At 39.0% G+C, this 10,105-nt stretch overlaps 1 long non-coding RNA gene across 1 annotated transcript in view; it reads left to right on the top strand.

The window, feature by feature from the left end:
- Positions 1–6,310: 6,310 nt before the first annotated feature.
- Positions 6,311–10,105, top strand: part of LOC138143822 (uncharacterized) — a 557,370-nt gene continuing 553,575 nt past the window's right edge. Inside the window, exon 1 of the long non-coding RNA XR_011163799.1 lies at positions 6,311–6,554. This is a non-coding gene — a long non-coding RNA (uncharacterized lncRNA). The remainder of the gene's footprint in view (positions 6,555–10,105) is intronic.

The following is a 10,105-nucleotide window of genomic DNA, read 5'->3' as shown; positions in this document are numbered from 1 at the left end:
AGACACTGACTGTTATTTTTCTTCTTTGTTTGCCTAGCTTTGCACACTTTCCAACCAACAATAAATCTTTGTTGAACTCAGTTATCAATTAAATTGCCTGAAGAACCTATAGATAGATTTATATTCCATTGCATTAGTAAAACAGATGATAAATTACAAAACTGGCTTATTAGTTTAAATTTTTAACGGAAGATTTTAGTGGTTTTTTTAATCCACCATGTGTCAGTTTTGGGGGAAATGATCTCATAGATATTAACCTCATGGCTATTTCCCTGTTTTCCCATGGAGAAGATTTAATTAATTATGGATAGAAATGTGCCTTAGAAATTTGATGAGTGGCATCACTCTGCAGTTATTATATCCAGTGGAAACATGAGTACTCTCTCTTTTTTTTCCTTCATCAAGGAATTCAAGCTTTCTATCAAGGGGGTATTAATATCCATCTGCCTCTTCCACAAAGTTTTGTCATATGTGCTATGGTCTAAGTTCAAACTAAGATAAAGACACACACACACACACACACACACCTCCAAGATTTCTAACAGTTTGGAAATACAAATATGGCTAAAGGCTTTTCAATGAAATATTTATTTTTCTTTACATTATGGTAGTAATGGATTTCATTCAAAGGCTACTATCAATAGATAGGTTTGGAATTTGCCCCAGAACCTTTAGGAAGTTCATTTGGAAATTTAAAAGTACCAGCTAGAAAGAAATTTAGATCTGGCTGAATGAATTTCAAAGGAGAAATCAAAATATGATCTTTCTGTCTTTAGTCAAGTGGTAAAATCAACTATCATTATTAGCTATCATTATTTTAACATTTATATTTCACTTTCTTTGTTCATAAGATTTTGGGGTTTAAGTTTGAAGGGACTTCAGAGGTCATTTGATTCAACCTTATTATTTGATACCTAAGGAAAGTAAGGCCTAGAAATGTCAAGTGACCTAAAGTGGGAAGTAGCAAAGCCAGGATTTAAATGTAGGTTCTCTGATCCAGTGCTTTTTTCAGTAACATTATATTGTGTCTCCAACATTGGACATACACAATCTCAATTGACCAACACAAATTAAATAATTTGTACATGCATTCTCTTTCCACAGATAGGAAATGAAAGCTTAGGAAAAGTAATTTGCTCAAGGTCACACAGATGGTTAAGAAGCAAGGAAGGGACTTAAACACTAGTCTTCTGACTTTAAGTTCACTGGTCTTTTGCTTCTATCATTCTCCCCTTCTGCAAAATTACAGATTCACAGAGCCAGAGAGTTGGAAGGGATCTCTGCAGCCATGTAGTTCAACCCATACCCCAAAGAGAATCTTCTCTAACAAACCCAATAAGTGATCATCTGGACCATAGGTTCTCAAAGTGGTTGATGCCAATTCCTGGGGGGCACTGAAATGAACCGGGGGGGGTAGGAACCTAAGGAGATGGTAATTAAAAAAATTAAAGGCTTAAACCAGGAAGCACTGAGTAATTCTATTGAAAGGGGGGCAGTAAGGCAAATAAGATTGGGAATCTCTGATTCTGGACCCTCAATGAGAGGAAGCCCATCACCTCCTAAGGCATCAAGAATATATCTGGCTCTTTGCAACTTGAACCTCTTACTCTTGGTTCTTACTTCTGTAGTCAAGGAGAACAAGTTTAATCCTTTTTCTACATGATATCCTTCAAGATATGTGAGCACAGCCATCGCTCCCTCATCTCCCCCCCTGACTTTTCTCCAGCCTAGGAAACCTCAGTTCCTTTGAGAGAGGAGCCACAATCATCTGACGTTATTTCATCTCTTTCAGTTGAGTATCTTCCCTCCCTCAAAATGTTTTATATTTATTTACCTGCTTTCTGCCTCAATAGAATGTAAGCTCCTCAAGAGTGGGACTGCTTTGGTTATATTGGTATTTCCAGTGTCCAGCATAATACCTGGCACATAGTACAATCTTCCTGTTCTAAGTCTGGGTAAAGACAAAGGATCATAACTGAATAGGGCTTTAGCATCAATTAATCAATCAAACATTTATGAAGTACCTTCTCTAGGACAGGCAATGTCCTAGTTGCTGCAGATACAAAGGCATTAACAGTTTAACAGTCACTGACCTCAAAGAACTTTCAGTCTAGTCAGAGGAGATAATATATGCATCAACAGGTTTATATAAAATAAAGTTAATTTTGGAGGGAAGACTCTAGTAGTTGGGTAGGATCAGAAAAAGCTTCATGCAGAAGATGGTTGTCTGTCTTTTATTCTCAAAGAGGACCAACAATGTCACGAAGGTGATGTCTTGACTTGCTAGTGAATTGGATTTAAGTGAGGCAGAACTGCACAAAATCATCAGCCTCACTCTCTCCTCCAGAGACACTAGAATCCAGTGGCAAGATAAAAATCATGATGACTTGAGTGTAGAAGATAGAGTCTAAGCTGAGCTTATAGGAGGAAGGAGATCCAATAGCATTTAGAGGACTCATCTTAACTGGGTTCCAGAAAGTGAAATGTTTAGATACATTCTTGCTCCACGTCTATCAGCAACTAACTCTCCTTTGCTACACCAAAAAAATGTTTATTTTTGTACGTTACAGCATTTGTAAAAAGAGTCTCTCATTTTTTCTAAGGTGATTACTTGACACTAGTATTTTTATGCACCATTGTTAGTTATTAAGCATTTCCTGGGCTGCGTTGGCTGGTGATGAGAGTCTTTACTCAATTCAGCAATTTTAAAGCCAGGCATTTTTTTCCTTCTCCTAATTATCAGGATGGCCTACTGGATCTCTCTGGCTCAGTTTCTTCCTTTCGAAATACTCTTCACAAAATGAGTGAATCTTGTATAACATTCCATTTGACTCTTTCATACACAGGAACAGTGTTGTATACGGGAAAGCTTAGTAAAACAGGTATTTATAATACATGCAAAAGATGTTTTAGGGTTATGTTGAGGCTGATGAGAAAGTATTTGAAGTGGACTATAGCTGGAAGAAAAAAGATACTCCACAGGTAATATTACACTATCATCTGGGGATTTACAAAGTGGGCAGAAGGAACACATTTCTTAAACATTGTAGTGATTTTCCAGTTTGTAGCCTAGGGCCCTTTCATATGAGAAGTATGCAATTAAGGTTTCAGAATGATTCAGATGATGAGACCTTGAGCAGAGTTCCTCTTTTGAATTAATTACATTGGAGGAATATATTGTAAAAAAAAAAAACAATTGAAGTACCAAAGGTTTAATAAAAGAAGGATGTGTTTCATGTATTATGAATACAACAAGCTTTATGGTGATTGCAAACCTAGATCACCCAACCAAACAAAGGGCACAAATCCCTGCCCAAAGAGGAGAGACATTTAAATAAGATTTCAAAAAAGTTGTCTATGAGTTCTGTGCTTCAAGGAGCTCTTATTTGGTCAGTATAGGCACTCTGTCTACAACACAACTTCTGTGCTTTGGTCTTTGTGAGATGCTGTGGGGAAAAAAAACAGTCATTCTATGAGCAAACTTCTGTAAAGAAAGAGCCTGGTGCTGTGGCTAGAGAGCTATAGCTTCAGAACAAGAAAGGTATGGGTTCAAATCCTACCTCTGACTCATTCATGCTGACTTTGGGGAAGTCATTTAACCTCTTGGAGCCCTAGGCAATTTTAAGACCATCATTGCAGAACAGTTGCTTGTCTTCATTGGTCAAAGGAAATTTTCTAAACTGATGAAATTTCAGGTCTATTCCTAATATAGTATATTTTTGCATATCCGAACTAATGTATATTTTTGCATATACACATATATGTGTGTATATACTTAAGCATTTACTTATGTAGAGATATATGTATATGTACATAGGTCAAGCTACTGGTGATGAACTTTTCCTTATCAGATTGAGCTAGGTTGGTTTTTGGATAAAAGATGTTTAGGTCTATGAATAAACCTTTCCCTGCCTCTTTTACTAAGAAAGTGTAGCAGTAACATCACTGGCATACCCAGGATGGCTGCTAGCACAGGTTCTTAGATCTGCTTTACTGGGAAAGATAGCTGTTTAAGGGTCAACAATCTTTTAAAAATTACATTCACTAGTTCAGGGGAAAAGTCAGCACCCTGAACTTCAGAGAAAATGCAAAAAGAGAAATAATCCGACAGGGCTCTGGCTTCCTGAATTGACTAAACACTTCACATACATCCCTGGATTGAGAGAGCCTTCTGTGCAGCCTGAAGCTGGGAACATATAGCCACTAAGAATCTTGACCAAGGAATCACAAAATCCTTCTCTTAAGTGAGCCCTCAAAGCAAAAATACCAACTCAGGCTATACATACACTTCTCAGAGCCAGAAGGCATTACAACCCACGTGACTCCGTGCCTAATTAGAAATTATCAAAAGGTGTGAAAGCCTTCCTACAAGCAAGCCTCCCCTAAGCAAGCTTCCCTTAATGGGCCCTTTTTTGGCAGTTGAAGAAACTCAGGTAAAGAGATTCAATGACTTGCCCAAGGTCACACAGTAAGTGTCTGAAGCTGAATTTGGACTCAGAACTTTCTGACTCCAGGTCCAGCACTGTATCTACTCCACCACCTAGCTGAATTGTGGATGTATAGACTGCAAAAGATTTGGGGTGTGTGTGTGTATGTGTGTGTGTGTGCGCGCGCAGAACTAGAAGGGAACAAGCATGTATTAAGTGCCTACATGTACCAGTTATTATAATGAGCACTTTAAAAATATCTCATCTGATCCTCACAACAATCCTGGGAGGTAGGTGACATTATTACCCCCATTTTAAAGGTTAGGAAATTGAGTCAGGCAGAGTGTAAGTGACTTTACCAGGGTCACACAGCTAGTTGGTGTTTCAGGCTGAATTTGAACTCAGGTCTTCCTGACTCCATGACCAGCACTCTGTTTTGAGTCAACTAGAAAGTTTCAGAGAGGCAGATTTAGCCTCTATGTCAAGGGGGAAGTGCATGGAAGTGTATTTTCCTAACACATAGAGTGACCCAGAAATCAAAGGGGCTAATCTGAAAATCTCCTAAGAGCAGACTTTGTTGGGTGGGGGAAGGAGGACTACTGAGGTAGATAACAATGTTTTAGGGCACCTCTTAAAGAGAGGAGACAACTTGGAAGGGGGAGGAAGGGCATAGAAAAGGGAGTCTGGCATTAAGTATTTTAAGAGTTTTGTTAGAGTGTTGGGCTAGGTGATATATGTAGCAGCAAGCACCCCAAGCGTCCTCAGGGTTTGCAGCTACCACAGGTTCTTGGATCTGCTTTGCTAAAGGAAAGCAACTCAAAATGGGTTAACAAGCTTACTTTAATCAGTCAGACATATATCATTTACCTTATTCAGGAGAAAAGGTCAGCACCCTGAATCTCAAAGTATACAGGCATAATTATCAAGACAGAAACATCAAGTAGACAGATTTCCAAACTGTCCAACCATTACATCCATACCCAGTCAACATCTGGGTTTCCACATTCTGGGTTTTTCAAAGCCGGGGGACTCTCAAAAACGGCTTCCCAGAATTCAGATCAAATCACAGAACACTTCTCAAAGTGAGTCCCAAAAACAAAGCTACACATCAGGGCTTATATAGCCTTCTCCTGGCTCAGAGAATGTAACATTACCTTATTGACTCACTGGCCAATCAAGAAGTATCTACTGAAAAACAAGCCTCCCCCACCCCAGGCTTCAGGTGCACATTAGCCTAGGGGCAGGGAAGATCTTTAAAATTTACATTCTTATTACAATATATAAAGTCTCCCCTGACTTAGTGCCATCTTCTTGAGCTTCTAGTGAAGAAAGGCTGAATGACCATTGGGCAAGGATTCTCTAAGAGGGAGTTCCTGGTAAGGTGTGGGTGGGACTAAAAAACCGAGGTCCCTTCTAATCCCAAGTCTGTGGTTCTTTGAACAGGTTTTTTCATGAGGATCTCTTTTGCACTTGGAAATTGGAATTGGAACAACAAAATAGCATTGGAAAATAGCAAAGGAACAGAGAAATTTAGCCTGCTCAAATGGGCTGGTTGATATTACAGGCTGAGTAGTTGAGAGGAGGGAACATTTTTTTTTCCTTCCAAATCAGAATTGTTCTGGTGAAAACGAAATTGATCACCACCTCAGGTCTGTGCCTTGGGAATCCGATCAAGTTACTTAACATTTTCCTCTTTATTTTTTGAGTGTGACTCTGTTTATGTCTTGTATCAACATACTGAGTCCATATATCATCAATAACTTGTTCATAACTTCTGCATGTTATCTCTTGGCTTTTGTGTAATATGTGGGATTGGAATAATTATTACTTGGACTGTTTGGGAGAGATTGAAAACATATGATTTGAAACAAACATACATTTAAGGAAAGACAGCATTTGGAACTTGTTAGCTTTCTGTGTGCTTCAAAAAAAATACTTTTTTTTCATAAAGACAAACGTATGGGATTCTAATGCTTTGACTGACCTGGGTGAGCACAATAAGGGGACTTAATGCTTTTCTTTCCAAACATAGCTTTCCTGACCAGAGCTGGCTATCATGATTGGCAAGTGTTGTAACTGTGTTCACTGGAAAACAAATGATCTCATAGACCGAATGGCTCCATATTGGTAAGTGAAATAAGAGTTATGAAATGATCACAAATAGAGGAAGCCCTTCGTTTATGCTTCAGAGCCGTCAGATGGGCACCTTTTTCTTCTGGGGAGGGGGAGTTAGGGCTAAAGGTTGATTTATTTACTTGATGGACTGAGTCCTAGAGAAACACTGCATTATTTCTAGGCCTGTTCTCCTCCACCCTCTACTCCCTAAAGCACAGTATAATTCAGTTTTAGTTCTGGGTTTTCTAAGGCACCTCAGGGTCGAGTGACTAGCTCAAGGTCACCTAGTGAAAATGGCTTTTGGCTTGTATCTGACCCCAGGAAACAAGGATTTCCTGATTCTTGGCTCTTCCCTAGAACCATTAGTCTTTGAGATCTCCTCTGTGGTTTGTGCTCATTTGTCTATAGCAAAGTGATGTATGTAACTACAGATGTTGTTATAGGAATTAGACAAGAGGTTGACTAGTAAATGCCTAACAGTTTCTTTTGAGATTTTTTCTCAGTAGTTGATGCTTTAAAGGAAAGAGAGCCAGTGTATTTTGGCAGAAGGATCTTGGGATTTGGAGACAGAGGAACTAGGCTGTGCTGTTTAATACCTGTGTGATCTGAGACAACTCGTTTCCCTTCTCCCCTCTCTTCCCCTTTGTTTCAATTTCATTTTATACATATTTCAGGGCTTATGATGTACAAGGCAGTGGGGATACAAAGACAATTCTTGCCCTCTAGAAGCTTGAACTCTGTAGGGGTGGGGACTATACTGTGTATACAGGCGAGTAAATAGCAACTAGATACAAAAAAATATAAAGTAATTTCCAGGAGGGAAAGGTCTTTTTTTTTTTTTAAAGCAATTGGGGTTAAGTAACTTGATCAAGGTTACACGGCCAGGTGTTTCTGGGTGGATGCTAAGTGTCTGCTCCCGGATTCGATCCTCAGGTCGTCCTGACACTGGGGCTGGTGCTCTTACTCACTGTGCTACGTGGCTGCCCCTGAAAAGGTCTTTTGAAGGAGATGGAGTCTGACATACTTTGAAGAACACCATGGCTTCTATGAATTGGTGTTAAAGAGAGGTTACATTCTAGACACTTAGCAATTTATGCAAAAACAAGGGTAGAAGAAGGGTGATTATGTCCAAGGAACAGCTAGGAGGTCAGGTTAACTGGAACAAAGAATAGTGAAAGGATTTGAAATGACATGAAAGGTAGGTCAGATCGATGAAGGACTTTAGATGCTAAAGCCTGAGGATTTTATATTTTAATCTAGTGGTAATGGGGAGTAACTGAAGAATTTTGAGCAGAAAACAACACAGTGAAATCTGTGTTTTAGGAATGTCAGTTTAGCAGCTATGTGGAGGATGTTGAAGAGGAAAGATGTTGGAACCTCCAATTAGGAGACTATTGTCACAATCCAGATGAGAGATTACAAGGCTTTCATCTGAAACATGGTACAGGTGGACTAGATAAACGATTCCCACCTTAAATCCTATTAGATATGTGAAACTGCTCAAGCCCGACCAGGGCTTAGAAACTGGGAATGAGAACTCCCAGTTTTATCTTTACTACACCAATATATTCAGTCGGTTTAGGCAGAAATTCAGTCAAGTTCCTGATGTCAGTGACAATAATTAACCAGTCTGAGATGTTTATTTAATAGAGCAGCTATTTGGGTATTGAAGAGTTTCTAAGCTCTCTGTTTATTTGTCCTCTTTGACCTCATAATATTGTAACTTAAGTGTTCTCCCCATGGACAGAGAAATCTCTCTTTTTCCCACCCATGTTTAGTATCTGGATTTTGGAGCCCAGTTTCATGATTAAATTGTCTCCCAGAGCCAGTGACCTCTGAAAGTGCTGATGCTATAGATGCTTGCTTTCCCTCAGGACTCAGTTACCATCAACCCTGCATGAATGAGAGCATAGCTGATTACATGCACAGGGTTGACTTTGTGTCTGGCAGTCAGTGGCTGGCACACAGTAGGTGTTTAATAAATGTTTATTGACTGACAAGCCATTTGAAAGGTGTGAACAAGCAGACAATTAGACTTGCTCTCTTTGGGTCCCAGTGGAAAGAATTAGAAACCAACAGAAGTTTACTAGAGGCAGATTTTTGCCAGATATATGTACATTTCCCAGACCTTAGTGCTATCTTCAAGCTGACTGTGTGATAGGGAATTTCCTAGGTCCCTTCTGTGTCTGACATTTGGCAATGTCAGGGGATATGGGAAGTTCCCCCATCCTATTGATTGAACTAACAGTAGATTTGTACTGGTGTAATATCCAAGCCTTTTCTGAAAATAGTTTTGATGGGTGAGTGGGTGGGGGACAAAACAATAAGCATTTATATAGTGTCAACTATGTGTTGGCACCATGCTAAACTCTTTTACAAATATTTCATTTGGTCTTCCCACCAATTCTGGGAGGCAGGTGCTATTTTTAACTGAATTTTACAGTTGAAGGAATGGGAATAAACAGAGATGAAGTGACTTGCCCAGGGTCACACAACTGGTAAGTGTCTGAGGCTGGATTTTAACTCTGGTGTTCCTGACTCCAAGCCCAGTACTCTATCCACTGTACCACCTAGCTGCCTCTTAAGGGAGGACACTTACTAGATGCCTTAAGTCAAAGGGATTAGGTAAAATAAAATGGGGAAACAGCAGAAAGGAGATCCAGAGGATGCTGAAGACAAATTTTACCAAATTAATTTCAATTCAATTCCACATCATATATTGGCACTCCTCTAGGTTAGGCACAATAGAAGACATAAGAATGAATATTACATGACCAGTACTGTAAAGTAGCTTATTTGCCTAAGACTGACATTGTTGAACCTACCTTCAGCTGTGCTTTTGGACTGAATACCTGTTTGAACTCTTAATTAACATCAGCATTAATATTGAGTGTGCAGGCACATGTGTGTGTATGTGTGTATGTATGTGTGTATGTGTATATTTGATGCCATATTCTGCTCTTAAATGTATAGAGAAGTTTTTTCAAACTCAAATAGAAACAGGGATATACATAAGGATTTCTGTAGGCCACATACCAACTTAGTTTTAAAATGTAATATTATCTATGCTTTATTTCATTTTTAATAATTTTGTTAAGTATTATCCAATCACATGTTAATCTGGTTCTGATTGCACTCAGGAGTGTGATGGGCAGTGGTGCAGGCCATGTGTTTGACACCTCTGGTATACAGAATTATTTAATGCCATTTATTGAATACATGAGGTATTTTATATTGTGAATCCTGGAGGGCCACTATTCAGAGGAGAGGTTCTAAAATCTCAGTAAGAATATAAGGATATTGTTGACTCCACTTTGTAGCAGCAAGCACCCTAGTATACCCAGGATGGCTGCTAGCACAGGTTCTTTGATCTGATTTTCTAAAGGGAAGTGATTTAAAAGGGGTTAACAATCTTACTTTAATCAAACATATATCATTTACCTTGTTCAGGGGGAAAATTCGGCACCCTGAACTTCAGAGAATACAAACAGAAGTTACAAGCAGACAAAAATACAGACAGAGAAAATAACACAATTCATCAAACCAACACACAGGTCTTCTAG

Source organism: Petaurus breviceps, unplaced genomic scaffold (assembly GCF_028583685.1).
Source record: "Petaurus breviceps papuanus isolate PSGF00001 unplaced genomic scaffold, PetGlider_PUasm1.0 90667, whole genome shotgun sequence".
Classification (NCBI taxonomy): Eukaryota; Metazoa; Chordata; class Mammalia; order Diprotodontia; family Petauridae; genus Petaurus; species Petaurus breviceps.
This window is presented reverse-complemented; position numbering and strand designations above follow the sequence as displayed.